Source organism: Nesoenas mayeri, assembly GCF_963082525.1.
Source record: "Nesoenas mayeri genome assembly, chromosome: 10".
NCBI lineage: Eukaryota > Metazoa > Chordata > Aves > Columbiformes > Columbidae > Nesoenas > Nesoenas mayeri.
The window spans coordinates 7,643,195-7,666,341 of NC_137560.1; positions in this window are offsets into that span (position 1 = coordinate 7,643,195).

Here is a 23,147-nt window from a genome sequence, read left to right on the forward strand (position 1 = left end):
TGTAATGTAACCTGATTCTTTGCGTTTTCATGTTCCATAAATATGTTTACACTCAAGAATAATAGTAGTTTTTTCAGGAACAACCAACTCTTGGAGCTGTTTCTTGGCTTTTCTATCATCAATGCTCTCTTTATTATTTTCCACAGATGTAACTCTGCATATGAGATTTCCATAGACAAATAATATCCTCTCTTTTCTGGGACTTTGGAAAGCAACAAGGAAAGGCAAACCACCTCAGTCCTCTTGTCGAGGTTTACTTTGTAGAATGTTTGCTTTGTGGTTTCTTTAGGGCACAGCTTCAAGTTTGGAAGCAGATGCAAAGCAAGTGGATTCTGGCCAGCAATTTCACCTGCCAGCAGGGTGCATTTCTTAGTTTTTACTGCTCAAGTGCTCAGAACTGTCCTTGCAACACATTACCAAAACAATTAGTGGAAAGAGCTTGTAGACATCCCCGTAGAGAATAGTTGGTCTCCTTTCCATGTGAAACTCAGCATCCAGAGTTACCTTTTGCAGCTGCCCTTCTGAGGTGGCTCCTTGTAAATCCCAAAGTACGTGGGCATTGGGCAGTTACCCTTCTCTGCCTGTTGTGAAATGCACCAACAGTGTGACCTGCCTTATAATGTTGCTAATTACCGCTAGCTTACTACTGGCAATGCTGGAAATGGTGCTTGCCAGGAGTATGCCAGCAGCATCTAATAAAGCAGCAGTTCCCTTTTAATGAGGGGACCTTGCTGGTGTGGTTGCTTTTAGCAACTTTCTTTGAAATACTGTCTGGGAAGAGGAGAAAGCTGCCTTCTGTAGCTGTGCTCGGAGATTGTCCTGACCGTCTTGCGTTTCAGGAGCTCTTGAGGAAGATTCACTCTGGCAATGAGAAGTAAGAACCATCCAGGACCATGGGCTTTAACAAGTCCTCTCTGTGTTTGGAAGTTGATTTCTTGGGGTAGAATGTTTGTGCAAAATGGTAGCTGTGTGTCTCTTTGGCTGTTTCAAGGCAGGGCAAGCTACAGCTTTGCTGCCCAAGCAGTGAAGGTATTATGGCTTATGAACAAATACTGGAGTCCAAAAGGCCTCTTGTTCTTCCCAGGTGTCAAGGGAATATTGTGTTCTGGCTGCGTAAAACTGTCTCTGGCAGGGCAGGCTTTGCTAGTCAAGGAGAGCTGAAGTTTCAGGCTTGCTGAATTCCCAATGCTGTGCAGCAGGCAGGTCTGCAGCTGGTGAGCTCCTCGTCATCAAAACCTCCACGTAAAGCAGCATCACCAGTTTTGGACAACTGGTCCTGTTAGTCTTGGGTTTCCTGCCCCTGTCTGCATGTCAGAATGGGCATCTGCCCCAAGTCTGTCAGCAGCTCTGGCTCGGGCAGGAAAGCGAAGGTCACACACAGCGTGGTCCCGTGAGGCACTGGCAGTCCTTGTCACAGGATGTATTTAAGTAGCTTGAGTTTTTACAAAGCTCCTGCCTGCAAGGAAAGGAAGTTGCCAGCCGCAGATGAGAACAGAGGCTCAGGCTGCTCAAGTGCCATGTCAGCTGGGTGTCGGAGTGGGAATGCACCATATCTGTGTGTGGCTTTGCCAGAGCCCGAGAGTGGTGCCTGTGTGTTGTCTGCCAGCAGTGCTGGAGTCTTCTGTGACACCTCTGTGTGTTCCTGAGAGAGACGTGCACCCTGCTGAGAGGGTGATTAGGAAGGGGTGACCTGGCGCGGGGATCATAGCATGCCCTCCTTTGTAATCTGCCCTGTGCTGATGCAAGCTTAAGTTCGAAACGTGTCACCTAGGATTTTGCTTGTATGTATCCTTACTAACCTGGGCTGCAAAGAAGACCAGCAATAGAAAACAACAGTTTTCCAAAGGAAAAACGGTGTGAAATAAAGGTGGTGTTTACTTTCTCATTGCTTACTGTATTGAGTCTTTGCCATCCTGTCCCCATTCCAGGCCAAATCACATATGGTTCTCTTTGGTTCTCTTTGGTCATGGCTTTGATAAAGAGAACTTACTAAAATATTTTAAAATCCTGGTACTTTTAGAAGATAAGGTTGTTTGAGATGTGGGTTAAGGTGCTTGGAAATGTGGCAGCGATAATTGTGCAATGGGAGGCAAAGGAAAGCAAAGGAAGTTCTCTCCCATGTGACTGAGAGCCAGAGCAGCCTACCTGCCAAAGTGCTCCCCAGGGCTCTGGTACATCTCCTTCCTTCCTGTCCTAATGTGTAGCATGACTCTTGTGTATTATTTCATAGGCTTCTCCCTGAAGCCGGCTATCTGCCCTGGGGACGCCTGTGCCTTCCCTGCAAGCTGTAGTGGCTGGATTTGCATGTCCTGGGTGAAACCAAGGCTAAGGCTGGCATGGTGCTGATTTCTGAAGGGTTTCCAAGGACTGGAAGCTGCTGTGCTTTGGTGCAGCCTCTGTACCTGGGGGCTGTAATGGTGGTGACAGACACACATGAGAAGGAAAAACAAAGGGTGGGAAGTGAGAAAGGTGAATGTGCTGGTGCAGCAGGCAGGCACGGGGAGGGGAGGGTTTGCAGATGCAGCTCTTTCTGCTGTGCTCTTATCTACAGCCCTGGCAGCAGCCTCAACGCTGAGACATGGCTCTTTGGGAACAGGCCCAAAGCTTTAATGAAGGCAGGTGGGGAGGTGCAGCGTGTTCCTGGCTCTCAGGAGCCCTTTGTCTCTCAAAGCTATCGGCTTTCTCTTAGGAGACACATCATCACCCAGCCCTGTGCTGGATAAGAGCTTTTGAAGTCTTCTGTTTGATATGCGTCACTGCCTCCGTCACACAACACAAGACTTCTCTGTTTTTCTTCCCTCCTTTCCGTGCTGCAGTTTCACCCACCTGGTATCACAACCAGAGATGAAACAGCTGAACCGTGTCTCTCGAAATAACTGGAGTTTGGGGAATGAGGTTTCCTAGAGAGAGCAATTAGCACCTTCAGAAGGTCTTAGCAGGAGTGAAGATGAGTCTCCTTCCCGTGCGCAAACTGAGCTTTATTTCATTTAATCAACTCCCTGATGGTCACTGCTCTTCTGCTGTGATCTGGCTGCTGGGCTGCACTTTCCGCAGCTGCTGTGGCCTCGTTTCGTGCCTGCAGTGGGGCTTATCCCGGGTAGGCCTGGGCAAATCCGCCGGCCCTGCTCTCGGAGCTCACGCGCTCCTCCGAGGTCAGGCCCTGGAGGCCACGCAGCCCTGCAATGACAATAGTGCCGACTGTAGTAAGGTATTTGTTTAAGTTCAGGCTTTTGTCACTAATACCTAGTAGAGATGTGCAAACAGAAACCAATTTGGGCTTTCAGGGGCCTCCTTAAATGGTTTCTCTTTTCTCCAGCAGACACATGGCTCCTGCTAATGGAGTCATAAGAGCAGGTAGTGGCATAGTACATGAATGTTCTATGGTGGTGACCCAGCTTGGTGACTCCTAAGTCGGGATGTGTGAGCAGCTGGTGTCCTGGTGAAACCAGGGTGCTTGCAGAGTTAATGTTTGACAGCGCTAGGTGCCAGGTGACCTCTTGCAGTTTAGATGTCAAGTCATGCATGGAGTGTTAACCAAAGGAAGAAGTCATATGAAGGGGTGGGGTGAGGTACCTAGCCAACAGGCAAAGCAAACAAATGATGAGTGAGTTAAAACAACACTTCAGGATATAACTGAGAAGCTATCTCTAATCTCTGATTGTCTTGTTATTTCTAAGCGAGGGAATTGTGAGCACAATGAACTGCGCAAGATCAATAATAAAACACATTCACCTTGGATCTAGCTATTTCTGCTGTACAAGCAAACAATATTTCACATGACTGCTGAGAAGGAAAAGCTAATTAAAGAACTGTTATTTAATTGGCCTAGGTTCATCTTTATCCAATAGTCAACAGCAGACAAGTGAGTCTGGAAAGGAAAGCTCTGGAGGGATGAAGTGACTTGACCAAGATTAAAATAAACCCAGGCTTGAAATCAGTCCTTGCAATTCCCAGCAGAAGGAGCCTGCCCAGCTGACCAAAAAAAAATCTCTTGCTTGTCTTGCTGGCAGAGATCCTCAGCCCAGAGCACAATACAAATGCCTTGTTTTAAAGAAATTACTTCTGTGAAGCTTGTCATGATGCTTATATGCCTACATGAGCAGTGGTGGCTTGGAGGGGAGTGGAGCAAACCGAACTGAGGGGAGGTGCAAGCGGTGCTTAGGCAGAGTCCAGTAAGAGGATTGCGTTGAGCTGCTGGGATGTGCCCAGAAGCGTTTTCATTGTGAAGGTGCGGGTGAACCTGTCCTTGGGGGGCGTTCAGCTGCTGTAATGGCTGTGCATTCAAAGAGGTTGAGGGCAATCTTCTGTATTTGTTGGTAACTCTGCTCAACACACCGCATTTCTGCAGGTTTCTCCTGTAGCTTTTCTTTTTGGGAAGCTCAGCCTCTGAAAGATACAGTCCTTGCATGCCATGGTTTTAGGATCAGGCATTACAGATGGTTAAAGTGCAACAGGGGTGTCATTCCTGAGCAGCATCTGAACTCTGTAGGATAGAGGCAAGGTAAAAATGTATGGTTAGTGCTTTAATGGCAGCTGTGTATATGTGAGTGAAGTGAGGGACCTAAATCATCCCTGTTAGCCCTTTGTAAGGGATGGTACTAGCAAGATAAGCTGGTGTTGGGAATGCCACTGGCAACTCTCCCTGCCCCTTGGAAGCTGCCTCCTACTCAAAACTAGGGAGGCTTGGGAGGTACAACATGGGTAGAAAGCAGGCTTCAACTGCTGAAGGGGAACACAGCTCAGTGTCGTGTCCTGGGGTCTCCTGGTGTGCTTAGAAAGTAAAGCCATGTCTCTGGGGACACCAGCATGTTGAACAGCCTGGGCCCAATTCTTGACTTTGTTCTCTCTAGTCCCTTTGCAGTTGATGTCCATGTCTCCTGAAGTCTGGCACGGTGTAAGTCGTATCAGCTGAGCACTGATCTGTATTTTCTTTGGCTTGGCTAAATGTGCCCATGTAGCTGTCGAGACAGCTAGAGCAGCGTGTGTTAGCAAAGATGTTCTTCAGGCTGAGGTGAGATTGGCTCCGTGTCCTACAGGGACATCTGTGATTGACTGACACCTAACATAGTCTCCTAGGATACACACTTGTCACCCCAAACCCTCTTGCCCATGGCTGCGGTCCCTCCAGAGCAGACATTGTGGAGGAAGCTTCTAGGTCAGTAGATCTTGCTGTGGCTGTTTCTGGAGGAGTGTTTGCCACACGCTTCCTGTGCTGACAGCTTAACTCCTCTGACAAGCTTAGCCTGAGATTCGGGAGACAAAAATACAGCGTTTTTTACAAATGATTTCCCGTGTCCTCTTCAGTTCATATGATTTCCCAGCCTGACATGGTCAAGTTATCGAATCAGTGCTTTTAGAGGCTGGATTAATTTTATTTGTGACCAGGCAGTGCTGGAGACGCAAGCTGCCAACTATCTGTCAATAATCAACCAGTGGATATCTTATCTTTTTTTTTCTTTTCTTTTCTTTCTTGGCTAAACACATTGTAAGGGCTAACACACCATGAATAATAGATAGTCATAAAAAAAACACATCCCCTGTAAATCTGTCCCAGCTGTTACTAGGCTGAATTTATGACAGCAATATATAATCAGCTGTTTTCAGGAACAGGAGTACAAAAACACTGTGCTAAAAGTTGCGCGTCTAGCAAGAGAGCTCTGCTTTCTGGCCTATAAGAGTCTGTCTGGAAATGGACGGATGTGGGAGGTGATGTGGATAGAGACTTAGGGGCTTTGTTTTTGTTTTGATCCCTTATGCTGTCTAACCTGAGACAACCAAAGGGAAATGGATTTGCAGTCTCCATTTTTCTCCAGTGTCTGTCTGGTAAAAGCAATGCTAGAGAAGTCTGATTCTGCTCTCACTGACCTCCATCTGTTGCTCTTCAGTTTGTTTGTTTTTCTCTATATCATGAAATGTGGATAACTTACTTGCTATGGTGGTTGAGAAGATAACTGTTGTACCACTTTCTGCGTATCTACCCCCGCATTAAGGGACCCTGAAGTCCCATTAGTTTTCACTTGGAAGTTGGACTTGAGTTCAGCGTTCTGGTCATCTCCGTGGTGTCAGACCTCACTCTGGCTGCTGAAGCTCTTGGCTTTTAGCTGTTTTCCCTGTTCTTCATGCTTCTTGCATGCTGCCTGTTTCAGGGGTCTGGTAAATCACAGCTCAGCACTTTTCTACCCTCAGAATATGTTTTGTAAAAAAAAATAAATAAAAATAGTTTGAATAAATGAATAGAAACTATCACTTTTATTCTGGTGTTTGAGACTTTAGGATCCTTAAGTGATCCTCAGTGAAGTGGTGATGGCTATTTTTACATGTAACGACATGGCTCCATTAGCTACGGCTCCAAGAAAAAGTTAAAACTGCAAGAGTCCTGGTGAAAGACTGAGCATCAGAAGTTGTCTCATTCAAAAAGCTTGCATGGAGGAGTGGATGTGTCACCTCATAGTAGGGACTATTTGTCAGGATTTAGGCTGACAGATGTACTCTTCACGTTGCTAATGAGCTTTGGAGCAAGTATCTGAAATGCTTCTTCAGAGCCTCAAGCTTAGTGGAATCCAGCATTACGGGAAGTCATCGAGGCGATTTCTGCATCCAGGCAACGCTATTGATACAAATAACATACAAGTTCAGATAAGGGTAGTCAAGTCGTATGCCTCAGGTGGTAAGATGATATCTGCAGGGGTTGGGAAAGCTGCTCCCCGGGGTTGGCGGGCAGCCAGGCCTCGCCATTGATTTGCTTGTCAAACTATTCGGGAAGTAAAGTTCCATTCAGCATTAATAACAGTAATGAAATCCATTGCTCAGCTGCTTTCTTTTGCTTTCTTAAAAGCATCATGTCTTGGAGGTGGCCGAGAGCAGCAGGTTACAGAATGCGATCTGCTCTTCTGAGCTTTCTACTCTTAGTACTTCAGTGTTTTTAAAGTGTCTTGAGATGGGTTAGGCATCCCAAAAGTGCAGTTTCAATGGGCACACAAACCTTTTTGATTCTTGACCAGGCTCCTGGTTCTATGGGAGATGATTTTTCCTGCCAGAGTGCTCTGGCTGGTGTGGTATTTGAGTAAAAATTAAGATAGATTCATACCATGCCCTGGAGAAACGACTGCTGAAATAAAGCATCAGGCCAGGGTAAGACTTGCTGTCATCTGAGGGGATCTGGGCAAAATCTACAGCCACCAAATAGCAGATTTATACACAGTGCTGTTGCAGCTGCAGTAAATCAAATGTCAGCTGTGACATGCCAAAGGCAAAGCATTTCAGGCACATTGCAGGAATAGCTTTTGGTGTGGTAGGGTGGCCTTCTCTGATCCCAGGCAAACTTTAGGAGCTGTAGAAACACTTGAAAATTAAAAAAAAAATTCAGTGGGGGCAAGTAGCACCGAAGTACAGAGTGTTTCAAAAAGATGGACCCAATTTGAAATCACTATATCTTTGAAATTGGGTCCATCTTTTTTAAACACCTTGTATTTTATTGAGTTGGGATGAAGGAGGGAGTCGGGTTTGTTGCCAGGTTTATTGCTGGTTTGCTTGGTGCTCTTGTTGGTGGTTTTTGTTTTGTTTTCCCCTCCACATGTGTTGTGCAGTATGTATGCTTTCTGAATGTTGCGCTTGGGTTTTTGAACAGAGGTAAAGGATTGAGTACTGCTTCACTTTCGGAATGTAGGTAAAAAATGGCCATTCCTCCCTTTGTCTCTAACAGTTTGCTTACAACATAGCTAGAATGTGTTGTAGTGCTGTATCCCTCTGAACCTTGGCCTTCCAGGTGTATTTTACTTGTTAACTTGAATATGCAGATCCCACTCCCCTCCAGCGCAGGCTGTTGGAAGCAATTTCTTTTCAAGGGGAAGGAGAGACCCACGTCTGCCTTCCTGCAGGAAAGCCACAAGTGCTGTGAGATTTGCGCCTCTCGGTTTCGTGACTGTTTTATTGCTGCCTTCATGATTCACTGGTTCTGATCAAACCAATTTCCAGCAATAAACAGCAGGAAGGGGAAAAAAAAAAAGACTTGTGTCATATTGATAACAAGGTAAGTGAAGGAGCAATAACCATCAGCTGAGAGGGTGAGCTGAGCCTGCTGCAAAAGAGGTGGCTCATCCAGTGACAAATCACACCACCAGGGACTCAGGGCAGAAGAGATGAGAGAAAGCGAAGCAGGAAGATGAGTGACCACAGGCTCTGATTCAGGCAAGCACGTGTCCCGCTCCCTGCCGCCCCACCACAGGCCAGCTGGTGCAGGCACGTCTGGAAGCAGGAGGACAGACACGTCCCACACCCAACCTAGTCCATGTGGGCAGTGGATCTGAGCCTGTGTGCCCGTCACAGCTGTGGCTGTAGCCTGGGCACTGAGGTTTTCGTCAGTGGCCCGGGCTACCAAACACACCCACAACCTGATATCTGTCTTCCTGATAAGAAAGGGCAGTAGATTAGCACCGAGGGTGCGTGTGATGACAGGGCTATTTCTGCGCACCTTCAGCATATTTCTGTGGATCATCAGCCCTCCCTTAGGAGATAAACTTTGGTCTGTACTCAAGTACAAGATATCTTGGATTGTAACCTGTGAGGTGCCTGTTGATTTCTCAGGGCATCTACCTTGTAATTTTGGGGCCAAGGACAGCAGTGCAGCTGTCACATACTCATCTGCCTAATGAGCCTTCAGAAAGCAGCTAGTGAAAGTAAATGTGAAACCGGACTTCGACTTCATGGGTTCAGCAGCATAGGACTGAGCTGTAGATATGAAAGAGGAGTAAAACAAGCTTGATAATGCAGTACAGCTGCCTGGAGTTAGGATCTTGGGTGGGTGTTCATGTTGTGGTTAGAGGCTCTATTGCCGATTCGGTTGTTCTTGCCCTCTGTTTTCCTTTATGGTGCCTGTTTCAGCAACGTGCTGGAAGGTGTCCTCAGCTGAAAAGATTAAATGGCCAGCCTGGACAGTGCCATCTCTTTCAAGTGCTCATGTGAGCTGGTTTCCCCATGTAAAGACTTTGCCAACAGTTCACAGATCCAGGGCAGCTCTTGGAGTTGGGCTTTTTTCCTTTTTACACTCGGAGTTCCACGTAGTCACTTGCTTTTCTTTTCCCTCTGCATGACATGATATCACCAGGCATCTTATCAACATGAGCACTGCCTTGAAGAGACCTAATTTATGTGATAAGACCTTATGGCTCATTTCTCAATCTGTACAAGCGCTTGTTGCTCAGAAATAAGATCACAGTGATCAAAACCCTGCAGGACAGTCACCCTGTATAGTGTTTTACTCCTGTAAATGGTGTACGTGACATAAATCTTTATCAGGATGTCATTTAACAAGGGAAGAAGCTATTGTGCTTCTACCAGCATATACTGAGTATTTAACATTTTTATTGTGTCGAGTTTATTATTTTAATGAATCACCATGGTTCTGCAGCAGTAAAGAGAGGGACGTTGCCTGGCTTAGTCCATTGGCCCTGGGCGAAGTCTCAGTGGTGGCTGAAACCACTGGAGCAGCCCTGCTCTTGCTGCCTACTGTATAGGGGACTGAGCTTGATGGGAAAAGCTGGCAGGTTGTCCTTACAATAGCAAGTCTCAGAACTTTAATCGTAGCTGGTGTGTCTTTAAAGGGGAACTAGAGAGATTTGGCTTGTTCATAAAAACAAGTGGTTTAATTAGGCGGTCTATTTATGGTGAGATGTGTATCTAAAGTGAAGGGCATCTCTTCATCTTCCACATTGCTAATGAAAAGCACAGCTACAATAAACATCTGGCTTAGGAGAAGAGTTGCATCTCCCTAGATTTTAGCTGGATATGGAGGATGCCCTTAAACCTGACGTAACTTGACCTTGTGTTGTTATTTCTTCCTGCCTGCAAAATGTCTCAGATAAGGCTGAGACAAAAGGAGAGGAAGAAAGTATAAAGTTCTCAGTTGCTGTGAACATAAACCTTAAAAGGACAATACATTTAATGTCTGTTTGGTTCCTAGTAGCAAGTAATTTATTTGGGGGCATATTAACTTGGCACAGATACGTTTGTCAGCTGCTGTACTCTTTGTCGTGGATTTGGGGTTCTCAGCAGCGGGGCAGATGACCTGGCAACGGTTAGTGTTGGTATCACTGGAGGCTCTCAAGGAAGAGATTGGGTAGACACCTGTCTGGAAAGATGCAGCTGTGACTGATCTGGCCTGGGGTGGGGAAGCGGGTGAGGCAGAGTTTGAGAGCTATTCCTGTGCTCTTGTTCGAGGGATCTGGCTCACCATGAGCTGCTGACCAGGTCAGGGAAGGGCACACAGTGACGTGACTGTTGGGGAAGCACCATTAGCTGATGTGGGTTGTGTGGTGTGTTGGGTTTTGTTTGTTTGTTTTGTTGTTTTGTTATGTGGGGATGCAGAAGGAAGATGGGAATGCTTACAGGCTGGTTATGTCTGTGATGGCTCATTGTGAACCTTGCTTCTCCTTACCCCTTCATCCATATGTGAGGCTTCTGAAGGAGCTTTCCACTCACTGGATGGTGTGGGTGATGCACCGTGCTCTTGCAGACTGTACTCTGGGTCTTGTTGCCTCAGGTTCCCCCTTGTTCCCTTCCTAAAAAGGGAAGCATGGTTATACTGAACAAGGTGAGACCCATCTAGTCCTGTATTGGCTCTTGGCAGTGACTACAGTGTTTAACCCAAGCGTGCGGTGATGCTTCCTTCTGGGACATGTTCTGCTCTCCTCCTGTGAGGAGGTGTCCTGTGCTTAATAGCTTCTGATGGGATTTTCTGTGAATTTGTCTAACTGTTTTCTGAACCCTTGATAAGCTCTTGATATCCTTGGCATCTGTTGGTAATTAGTGGTTTAATAGGTTGTGGCTGAAGCCATCTATGATGCTTTCTTGTCCTAGTGCTGGCTCCTGTTCTGAAAACTTTAATCAGCCTTGTTTTCTGGCAAAGCCTGTGCTCTCCAACCTCCTCATAGGCAACTCTCCTTCTCCTTTTGTGTTAGAAGGTGAAGTCCACAATGTCAGCTAAGAGAACGTTGTGTTTGAAAACAGGGGTATGAGTTCACAGCACAGGAACATTCAGATAAGGTTTTTCCATGTGCAATTATATTGCAGGGGTTTTGTAAGTCATTGCTGTATTTAACCAACTCTTTAAATATACAATTTATCATATGCAAAATAAATTTCAAAAGCTCCTTATCTCATCAGTGACTGAAAGAGATGTCTCTATGGGAGGGCTTTTGCACTGAAACACACGTGGGGTATAAGTAATGACATTCCCATGACCACACCATGAAGGGTGTAACGACGTGGTTGCCCCTGCTCTACCCTGGCTTCCCAGAAGAACTGTTACGGTGCCATTTTATGCTGGCTTTGGATTTTTCTTTCCTTCTCCCTGTTATGCCATTACTCTGGGAACTTGCTCCTTCTCAGCAGCTCTGCAGAGGCTGTGACCAGCACTAGGCCATGCAGTCAGACAACAGGGCACCGCCAGTAGGAAAATGTGCAGATTTTTAGCTGCCTGGGAGTCTTTACCATTGGCTCCAGCTTGATGTCTGGAGTGGGGGTCTGCATGAAGGTTGTTTCCCCTTTCCCGAACTGGGGATGCAATCATCTGTACCAGGCAAGATGCTGAGAGTTGACCATTTTATCTGTCTGCAGCTGGTCTAGAATGTAACATGGTCTACTATTATTATTATTAATAATTTCTAAATGAGAAAAATGGCAATTGTTTTGAAGCCCCTGTTCAGAAACGTGAATAAAAATTATAGAAGCATTTAAGTTGTTTAGACTCCCAAGTTCTGTTTTCAAAAACTACTTAGAGCTCCTGCGTGCTTGACTAGAGTTTGCCATGAGGGAACTAAATGCCTTGGGAAAACATAATTTTCTTGCTTCCCCCTGCCACTTTTGGGAAATCCCAGCCCAAATCTCCAGATTGGAGCCTGTTGTGTGAGGGAAGCCAGAAGGAAACCAGGGCCCTAGAGCTTGGTCAAGAGTCTGCCCAGGGCGTCTCTTGTTTCCTGAGCAATGAATAGGTACCTAAACAGTGGCCCTTTAAAGTAACCCAGAAAGTCACGACTCTTGCCTTCACAGTACTCACAGGGACAAAAGAACATTTCATAATTGTTTGTCCAGATAAACAAGTGTCAAGGCTGCCCTATGAATTAGTTGTGGTGCCTTAAGTTAGCCTTTATTACCAGCAGAAGAACGCTTGTTATTTGATGTCTCAGAATAATACTTGAGCTGTTCCCTTGCTCACTTGGTTAAGTAACACGTGATAAGGTTTTTCTTGTGTCAGATATTTTTATACCACCTAGAAGAACATTTTTTTTTTTAGTTTTTTAAAAAAGCTTCCTAAATTCCAATGGCCAACAGTCAGTTCCCGTGGAGATCCGTCAGTTTAAACCAGCTCTGGTCCTGAAGCTGGGAAATGACTGTAACTTCACACGGGGTTACTTTTTCTATAGTCAGAGATGGTAAGTGATAAGATTGAAGTTGGAAGTTGAATAAGGCAAGCTCAGAGGTCAGAGACATTCCAGGTATAAGAAAAGGAAAGGAGGCAGGTTAGCTATACTTCTTAGGTGCTTATTAAACATGGAAGAGTCACAGCTTGCTCACACTCTCAAGAAAAAGGAAAGGGAAAAAAAAAAACCAGTCTGTCTTTAAGTAATACCATTCTGGATGCTAGATGGGTGGCTGAAAAAAAAAAACGAAGCAAAAAACACCAAAAAAACCAAACCAACAAACAAAAAACACACCCCCCCTCCCAACCCCCAAACCTGAGGTGCTGGCAGCCTTCCTCTTTTCTTCAGTGAAAAAATAACTGCTTGTGCACAGCCTGTGACTTGTAGTCATTTGAAGGTGGTTTACAAAAAGGTGAATAAGGAAAACAAGGACATTTGAGTAGGCTTTGTACCATGAGGATATCTGTGCCATCACCTCTGCTTGTAAATACTTGCACTATAGAAATTGATGTGATTGCCTTAGCCCAGTGTCCTGGCACAGACATGGATGCTGATAAAGGTATTGTTTTTTTGGAAGGAATGTAAAATGAAATGGCAATCTTCCTATAGGCCCCAGTCCTATAAAGGCAGTCGTCTTTATTGTGCCAGGTGAGTAAATTCTTGCTGGGTAGTTTGTTGATCAACTGAACAGTTGTGTTAGCTTCAGAAGGCTTAAGACCAAGCTCAAGATTGAAAGAAAAGGCCCATAATCCTTACAGATATGAGTCATACTTCTGCACGAGGTAGTTTTAACTGGTCCATTGAAAAAATCTCAAAGTCCAGAAGCACAGTCAGTGTAAATGTATTCTGCCTGCCAGCTGGAGTTAATTCTGTGTTCGCTGATAATATAATAATGCTACTGGCCTCCCGGGTACAGCTGGTGAATGGCAGGCTATGTAGACTGGTGTGGGTCCTGCCCTGCATAATAACCCCAAACTGTCATATAGCACTTTCTACTCATAGATCTTAAAGCACTTTGCAGAGGTACAGAGGGCAGAAGGGGCACGTGCAGTGCAGTTACTCCTCTGAAGTTGGCCAGTGGCAAGCTGTGGGCTAGAAAACAGTTCTTGCTAGTTCTAGTCTAATACGTCTCAATAGATTACACTGTTACTCCCAATATGGTAATTTCTCAACAATTATTTAGAGTATGTAGGACAGGGAGAATTCCCAGGCCAATCTGATGAAGATCCCTGCTGAAAGCTAAATGAGTGCAGGCGAGGAGGAATTCTTAATGTGTGGCACTGGAAATCAGCATAATGGATGTTTGAGTGAACGCCTAGGCTCCGATTCGGTCCTGCAGCTGGTACGTGCATACTGTTTATTATGGGAACAAGGTCCCTTTTGCCCTGGTAAGAAAACAAAGTCAAGAGGAGCAAGTAACTGCTAGACCTGTCTTGCAGTTAGTGACTTTTGGGATGAAGTAAACTTTCTTCTTTTACCTTTCATGGAAAGTGTAGGGAAAGAGACTCTCCTGAGGCTTCCTACTGCCTTGAGTGAGTTAGTCCCGGGACTGCCGGGAAAGCAGAGCTGTGCGTCAGGCTGAGTCCTGCTGTGCCGCGTCCCAGCCATCGCCTCCATGGAAAACCAGGCAGTGGGAAAGTGCGAAATGCTGCCGATCTGTCTGCTGGGAGATGAAGCGGATCTGGCGCTTTTGTGCTCCCTGGGAACATCTTAAATTTGATAGCAAAGGAGAAAACAAGACCAAAGAGCACAAAACACATGGTGCAAAAGGTTTCCTCTTCAGCCTTGTGGCTTGTCCTAGGGTTTGGTGCGGAGAGGTGGCAGAAGGCAGGATGCTGGCTCAGGAAACTCAGAACTTTATTTGTTTTTCCTTCTTTAAGGCAAAGGACAAATACTGGAAGGTCAGGAAAAATGGTAAGTCACTTGCTAGAAGGAATACTATTGCGAGTTTCTGAGTGACAGTAACACTTTAAGCCAGAAGCACTTACCTATAGGTAAGAAACAGGCTTCATTGCAAGATTTTTACCTATGAAAGATAGGACACAAGGGGAAAATGATAAATTTCAATTTACAGACGGAGAGTTGAGGACAGAGGGATAACTGGCCTGCTCCAGACTGCACAGGTGACATGTTGGAGGAGACCTGGCCCTGCTCCACTCCCAGTACTTGTAGATTCAGTCCAGTTTTCAATCTCTTCCCCCCTCTTGCCTGTCCTCTCCCCCTTGTAGTAACACGTTCTTGGAGCTGGTCCATCAGCTAGGGAGAGGCTCACAGCTCACAGCTTGCTGTACCAGGGCCTCTGCCAAGTGGCTCCATTAAGAATTGCTTTCATGATTACAGCGCTTACACAAGCGGGGAGCAGGCTTTGGGGAGGATGTTTATATTGCACAGATCCTTTATCTGGCTTGGGTATCTCCTCATTACCTGCATCGAAGAATTGCTTTCCTTAGTGGCCAATAAAACTAAATTGCTAAATCCAGCTCTGCGTAACCCTGTTTACCTTTTGTACCAGATTAACCTTTATCATATTTACAAGTGTGTTGGGAAAGTAACATAAACAGAGAGGTAGGTGGTGGAGGCGGAGGTGAGCCTGCCAGCAGCAGCCGTGCCCTGTTTGCCAGGGGCCCGCAGATAAGAGAAGGCTTGTGCCAGGCAGGGAGTTGCAGAGAAGCTGCTGCCGAGCTTGTGCTGATCAACACGGCAGTTGCAGGAGTCTTCCACACCTTCACTGGATTAGCAGAAATGTCTGGGGTTTAAGGTAAACAGTGAGGAGCCCAAACATTGTAGAAATTGTTGGTGGGGCAATGAGTCCTTAGGACTGGCTTGGGCAGGCATTGCCCCGGGTGACTGGGTGGTTGGGTCGGTGCCAGCCCAGTCCTGGCACACTCTGCCCAGCACACCCAGAGCACCGTCACCACACTGCTGGGCCCGGCCTACGGCTGGGGAACATCCCGACAGGGTTTGTGCTGAGGCACTCGGAGAATCTGCTTTTTGTGAGCTATGAGAGCACATCAGGTGATGGGAACGTTGGCTTTCTGCTGGGGAAGATGTGGCAGGGACCCAGGGCACTAGCTCTGGTCGAATGACATTGTGGCATGTGTTTTTGCTGCTGTGTCCCTACTACTAGTGCCATGAGGGTTCCTGAGAGTTCAAATGAGGGGAGCTTCTAATTTTTTTGAGAGCCAGCTCTGTGGAGCTCACTTGGAGCGAGTCTGGTCTCTTGGTCAGCTTAGTCACACTGTGCAAAGGGAGCTGGACCAGTCCCTTCATCTCTCCTGGAGAAAAAAGAAAATGTTCTTGCGCTGAGAATATTCATTAGTGAACAAAACCGGTACTACCTGGACAAACAATCGCCTTCCTCCCCCACTGCGGAATGTGTTCCTATGCCTTTTGCCTGCTAGCCTGTTTAAAACAAGTGTGTCTACAAAACTGCCCAACAATTACAGCCCTGGCAAAAACGTCTAGGATGTATCAGTCTTACAAATGGATCTCATGTGCGGTTTGCAATATGGATCACGTTGAGATCTTGCTGCTTGAAGTTCAAATGTCTTTCCTAGAAAGTGTGTCTGGATGGTTTTCACACTGAGCAGCTGAGAAATGCGTGGATTAATAGTTGTGTGGTACATGCCCAAATTTTGTCCCTACTGTTTTGTGCTTTCTAAGATTCAGAAAAAGAACTGAAGGAAAATTTGCATGGATTTGTTCACCAATACTTAATTTCATATTGGGATTTCTGGACTTGTGGAATCTTCAGTGAATTTGAGAGCAATTTTTGCAGCATTTGGACAAATGCTTGCCTTTGAGAGCTGTATTGTACTATCACTGAGTTCACAAGGCTGAGTGCCATGAAAGGGAAACTGCAGCTCCCCTTGGTTGTCGCTCCTGTTTAATTGAATGGGAATACTTGTGCCTTTAAGCTCCAGTCTCTTCAAGAGGCCATGTTAAGCTGAATCCTGCAATTTCACTCCAGTGTCTTGCCTCATCTTTGGAAAAGGAGATCCCAAACCCTTGTTCCCAGAGAGGCTTCCATTATTGCTGAAGGGACGAGCAAGGATGGCACCAAGCACTACTTGCCTTTAGGACAGGGTCTTGCTGCCTTGAAGCAAGGAGCAAAGGAATACAGTCTTTTCTTACAATCACCTACCTTTGTCCATAAAATTACAATGATTTAATATAAACTCTTCCCTGTCTTCTGTTCCTGTCTGCTAATAGGATAGCAATAATATTTAACCACTTTCATCTGTTTTCTTACTGGAAATGTAAGTTGTGTTGCTCCTTGTATCACTACTGAATTTATCCTGAAGATGTACCTGGAAGCTGAATGCAAGCTGTATCTGACCCAAATTAATTGTAAGCTTGTGCTGACAAACATCCATGTGATTTCAAAATGTGTTTTCTTTTTAACCTGTTTGCAGTATTAACTAGCAAGCTTACATAAGCCAGAAGAAGTGAGAGAAGTGAGCACGTAAGCATGTGAGTTTATTTGGTGATTCTGCTGATGGTAGAAAAGACTTGGAATCAGGCCCTGATAACAGCGAATTAAATGCATCAAAACTGATGCCTTCTGCCATTTTGGTTTCAGCCTGTTCTCATTCCTACAGCCATGTTATGTGATCCAGTCTGGGTTAAATACTGTACTCACTGAAACAATGGCCAAACTTGACACATCCAGGGTGGAACTGAGCTTTACCCAGTCCCAAGCCTGGGGTGCAGTTTAGACATGGAAGAGGTGGAGCAATGGGAATGTGGTACCCAGGAATAACCTGCATTTGAATGAAGATCAGTTTTGAACTCTTTCCACCCTAATGCGCTGTTAGCAGTGGGAGTGTGACTTGTGTGCAGCTCCTGTTCAGACACAGCCCTGTACGGGTGTGACGGGGCTGATGCCATCAGGAGGAAAGAGGTGGAGCAGCAGAGCCCGCGTGTCCCCGTGCATCTCCATCTTGGCTACTTAGCTGTGTGCTTGCCTTGCTGTACTTACGGCCGATGGCTCTGCAGAGAGAAGTAATTGCACTGTTCTGTGTCTGGGACACCTGCAACATAGAGAAGGTGAAGCTGGTGGGCATGGTGGCCATGCAAATGAAGAGCTGTGTCTCAGAGCTTCCTCAAGGAGTGTTACCCCTTCCCTTGTGCAGAGGTTGAAACAGGCATATGCTGAGTCTATTTGCTGAACAAAAGTCTCCAGCTCTTCAGCGTGATAGTGTACTCCAACAGGTCTAGTCACAAGTGACGCAATTTACATGGGATTTTGTCAGCAGCAGGCTGGCTTTTTTTTTTTTAATCATTTAAGAGAGTTACATCACAAAAAAATGTAGGCTCAGCGGAAATTTTACTGTCCTGGACTTTGCAACATTTTCAGAGCAAGCAGCAGTCAAGCAGATAATCCCATCTTCTCATATCTGTGACTCTTTTTCCCATCCTGGTGTGAATTTGGTTGTGATGCCTGTGTGTGTGCTGGCTCCTTTCAGATGCTAGTAGGGACAAAGACATTGGGAGGGTATCGAAGAGCAGAAGAATACTGATAGAGACCTGTAGCTACTGGTTAATCAGTCTCATTTGCAAAGAAGGCCCATAGCAATCGGGAATGGTTAATAACTCCAGAGACTGGACATTGGCAGGACTAGATTTGACTTTTGGTTATTGAGGGGTGAAATGGTGAAATCATGTATAAGTCAAGGCTCAGTTCTGAACCTGGGGAGGCTGACGTATGGTCAAGTACCAGCCTTAGCCTTTTCTGTGAAGTTATAAAATCTTTGCTGGCAGAAATCAAATGTGAAATAGAGCATTTCCAATTGTTGGGTGAGAGAAAGATCCTCAAGCAAAACTTAAAAGGTCCTCAAGCAAAAACCTATTAAAGTGGAAAATTTACCTGTCCCCCCTACAACTACCTTATTTCCAGGCCCATATTGTATGTGTCCTAGGAACAGAATAAAATGCAAGCTGGCCACAAATGTTTCCATCAAAGTGTTTGTATTAGAAAATTTTGTTGAAATTGAGGCCTTTGTGGGAAAGGATCAGATTTAATGAATTTCCTGTTCTGATAGTACTTATGAAAACAAGTTTCAAGTTCTGGAAATATGATTCCCTTTTTTTATGAAGAAGGGCTTTTTTTCCCCCCCTCTCTTCTCTTCTCATTTTGGCACAAGAATCCATATGAAACTTCATTTTATTTGTAGCTTTAACAAGTTCCTGGAAAAAATGGCAATCACATAAAAGATCAGGCCTTTGTGGAACTGTCTCCTTCCAGCGCTTCACCGCAGTGTACTAAGCGGTTGCTGAGGTCTGTCCCCCGCAGCTGGTGGCATGTTGGCTGGAGCAGGGAGGGGAACGCAGGCAGGACCCTGTGAACACCTTGTCCCATGTCACCTCCTCCATCCTGCCCTTGGAGAGCTAAAGAGGGCACAGCTGCCGTAAGTTACGTAGGGGACAAACAGCTGGAAGGACATGTGGCCCTTGTGATGAGTATTGTGAAGGGCTGTGTTGTATGGGTGTGTTTCCACAGGTACTGGAGATGTCTTCCAGTGCTGTGCAGAGCACCAGCAAGCTGTTGGAGCTGTCTGTTTGTTATGTAATTTAACCCTCTACCACACTTCTCAAGTGGCCTTTTTGACACTCAGTAGTTGTCACTATTTGAATTCTTCTTGTGTTCCTTGGGATTACAAAAACTCCTCATAATTTTTTTCCCCTCTAAGGGCTGTGATGAAGTGCACCCCTCTCCTCCTCCTGCTTCCCTACACCTCCTTGTAACACTGCTTCTACCTGCCTATGCATTGCGTACATGCCAAGGAATCACTTGGTATGGCCTCTGACCAGCAGAGTGATGTTGTCCCCAGATTTTGCTATGTCAGAATTTTACACAGTGTTATTTTTTGGTTTGTTATAATTTTTTTTTTTTTTTTTATTTCTCAGCATATGTGGACAGGGCAATCCAGCTTCCCAGAACCACCATCCCAGCGCTGTGTTGTGCACTGTCGTACAGTGTAGACTTGCCCTGTGTTTCCCTATCTCCCTGTTCCCCTTATCTGCATCATCCCCAGACATGCACGTGGCTCAATTTACTCCTTGGAGTTTGCACTGGAATAAGAGCTAGGAGCTGTGTAGCTTGAGCTGGGAGAAGCATTTCTGTAACCATACTGCAAATCAGAATTGTGCTTTCTAGACAAGGCTTAGTTTGCCCTTTGAGCCTTGATCTACCAAAGCTGGTGCTCAGCTTCCAACCTGCTTTTAGTGAGGTTGCTCACACATGTGAATTTAGGCACACTGTTAAGCGGTGTTTGGTGTCCTGTGGAGATAACTGTCTTTCAAGGTGAGCAGTTCCCATGGGTGTTCTCTTCTACATCAGTGGTCAGGACTGTGGTGTGAGTGACACAACAGACCTGACATGTTGTGATGTGCTAAAAACATAAGCATTCTATGGCTGTTGTCCTGTCCTCTTCAGCATCAGGGAGCACGACTAGGTCAAAGCTGCTCTAAACTGTATGAATCCAGGAAGCTGGTGATCTCTCCCTTCTCCTTAACTTTGGCCTGATGGTGAGCCTGCCAAAGCCAGAGAGGAGAATCCTGCTGAATGGAATGGATCAACTGTGTAGGCTGGACTTGCACTAGCATGTTTCAACCTTGTTCTCTTTAATATTTGGAATAAGATTTTTTTTTTTGCCTGTTTCCCAGGATATGAGGGCTTGAGAAAATTGGGAGCAGCACAGGCAGTATGTATGTGAGTCACTTGGTGTGTGAAGCATTTGCGCAGTCATCTCTGGATTTTCCACACAATTTTGAGCAGGCAGGTTGAGTTATGGAACAGGAGCAGATGAGTAAGTTGCTTATGAGAGGCTGCTGTCCCCGTGTGTTGTAGACGTATGTCTCCCATTGCTCCGTGATGACTGACGAGTGCACGTGGGGTCTGCAAACCCAGCCAGACCCCTTCAGCCTGGCACCTACTCTGAGTGGGTGTTTGGGACAGATTAATTTAAATTATAGGAAAGGGATTTTCCTTGCTGCTTTTATGATTGCAAACATACTGACAGGCCACAAAATACAGACAGCTGGGGAGTTATGGCAAAATTCAAGTAAACTCTCACCTCTTTCTCGCTTATGCCCCTTGCCTGCTTCCTTCACCCACTGGCTCAGTGGCTTTGGGTGCATCCTGAGAGAGATGATGTTTCTGGTCTGAGACTGCCCCAAGTCTGAAGGTTCCCCATCTGCCCAGGCCTCATTTCCCACCGGCACTGCCAATAACACGTGGCCTAAGTGACATTGCCACTTCCAGAACTGCCGCCTCCACTGTGCAGGAGCTCTCCTGGAGCTCACTGCAAAAGATCATAAGGAATTAATAATTTGGGGTTGTATCCTTGCTCATCCTTAGCTGGTATCTGTGTTCAACCCACATGCCTATGAAGTCAATAGGCAAAATTCTTCCTGTTGCTTGGGGCACCAGGATTCACAAGGGAAAAGGCCCCAAATGTATCTCTGTCCATTCTCTCCTGTTACTTGTGATCATCTGTACAGATGGCCCATCCTGAGTGCAGGCATCAACAGGTGAGGACGAACTGGTGATGCCATGTGTGTGTGGCTTGCTAAAGGGCTGCTGGGCAAATGAGCAGTGCTCTGTCAACAAGGTAGCCCAGTAGGATGTGGAAAACAAGAGTTTGTATCATGTCTTTTTGAGTAGCTGAGGACAGGACACTCTGAACTTCCTATGTTATGTTGATAATTTTTCTCCACTTTTCCTTGCATACTCTCTGAGCTGTTGGTATATTGACTGTAGCTGGTCTGCAGCAGGGAAAAGGAATTTGTCCTGAACATTCATTTCTGTTTTATTACAGTCTTCCAATCTTTCATCTTCTGTCACAGAGAGATAAATATTGGTTTCAAAATTAAAGACCATGTCAGGACTAAACTCGCTAGTTTGTCTTAATAATTTCCTACAGTTTGTTTCATATGATGAAATTAAGAAACGTTTCTCATCTCAATGCAAGCTCTGTAGCACTTGTAGGAAACAGCCATTCTGAGAGTCACAGCTGTGCTGTGCTCCCCTTGGCTTGGGGAGCATCTTTCTGAGCCCTGTTTTACTGGCCAGAAATGTCCTGCCTTGTCTCAGCGGAGAGTGCCCTGCTGTAGGACAGACAGACACCTCACTGCTCCAGGGAAGTCTGCTCAGCTCTATCTCCTAAATCGCTATTCTGTGATTTAAAAAAACTAACAAACAACTTTCACAATTTATCCATTTGAAGTAGCAGACCAAAAAATGTTTTGGCAGATTGAACTTGGTGAAGTAACAGAGAACTCTGTTTCTCGCTCAGGGCGTATCAGAGCCTTTAGTACTTCCCCAGATTTCTTCTTTCTCCCCTCAATGTTGCTAGCACCTGCTCCTATAACCAACATTTTATAATGAAAATAGCTGTTCTACAATTGCCACAGGGTTTGTTAACCAGGAGCTCCCTGCAATCAAATCAGCCCATTGCTGTCTCTGCCCTGTTTCCCTGTCCCTCTCTGAGAGGGAAAGGAGCTTAAGCCTCTTCTTGGCAGGTTCCCGTCACCTGATCTTCAGCATGTTTTCTCTGCCCACAATGCCTGCCTTCTGCGGTCAGCTTTGGCTTTTAGGAGGCTGAATCCACCTCTTGAAGTTCTTCAGCCTTTCTGCTGACTAGAGCGAGCACAGGGAGCCAGAGGTCCTGCATGAGGAGAAGGATGAGGCTGTTGACTAGCTAATGTGGACAGAACTTGTCCCCTTATACATGGGGGACAGATGGAGCCCTTGATTGGTGCTAAAACACCGTTCCTCGCTCAGATCAAACAGGGAAGGTGCTTGGATGATTTCTCTCACTTCTCCCCAGCAGTTCCCAGGCCGTGTGCTGCCCCTTGCACTGTGGACGAGGAGAGAGGAAGAGGAGCCCAAAACATAGGGTGAGGCGATGTGCAAAGGACTGTACTGAACCTGCACTCAGGAGCTGTGCAACAGGCTGTCCTGGGAACCTCGCCCTGGTCATTGCTGCTGCTCTTCCTGACCTCTGACTGATCCTCCTCCGCAGTCCTGGTCTGCACAGAGTCCATGTCTGCTAACCTGTTTCACAGACAGGATGTGACCTTCTCTTCCAGTCTCCCCTGGCCTAGGCTAGACCAGCTTTCCTCGTCAAGCCTGTGCCCTGCTTCCCCATGAAGAGCAGTCTGCCTTGCTTCCACTGAATTATATTTAATTTTAGTGTTTTGCATCATGTGCTCTGTTTCCTGCTGCATTGCTGTAACAGATTACAGATTACTCCATCAATATACTTATCTATATATATATATATATATATATTTTTTTTTTTTAAAAAAAAAATGAGGCCTGTGGCTCCTCTCTTCTCTTGGAGGAGTTTGTGTTGCACCTGTGTTCTTTCATCTCCAAAAATCCCCTTCAGAGGAAATGCAATGGTGTTTAGAGGCAGCCTAAAGCAGAATTAGCGAGGTTGGAACAGGAGAGACAAACTGTTTGGCTGTTTTGTCCTGTTTGATATGTTGCCATAAAGTTGTTTACGCTTCCTGCTTTTTATCTTGGGACTAAATGAGATAATTAAGTGTATACAGAGATAGAACTCCATTCATCTGAGGTTCTCAGTATCTCGGAAGTGGTGTTGTGGCTGATTCGCAGATGAGCTATTCTCTCTCCGTTGCTTTCCTTTAAGCGTTCTGCTTCTAGCACGGGTCATACGGAGAGCCCTACCTGACCTAAGCTGGGGTCAGGAGTGAAGTGCG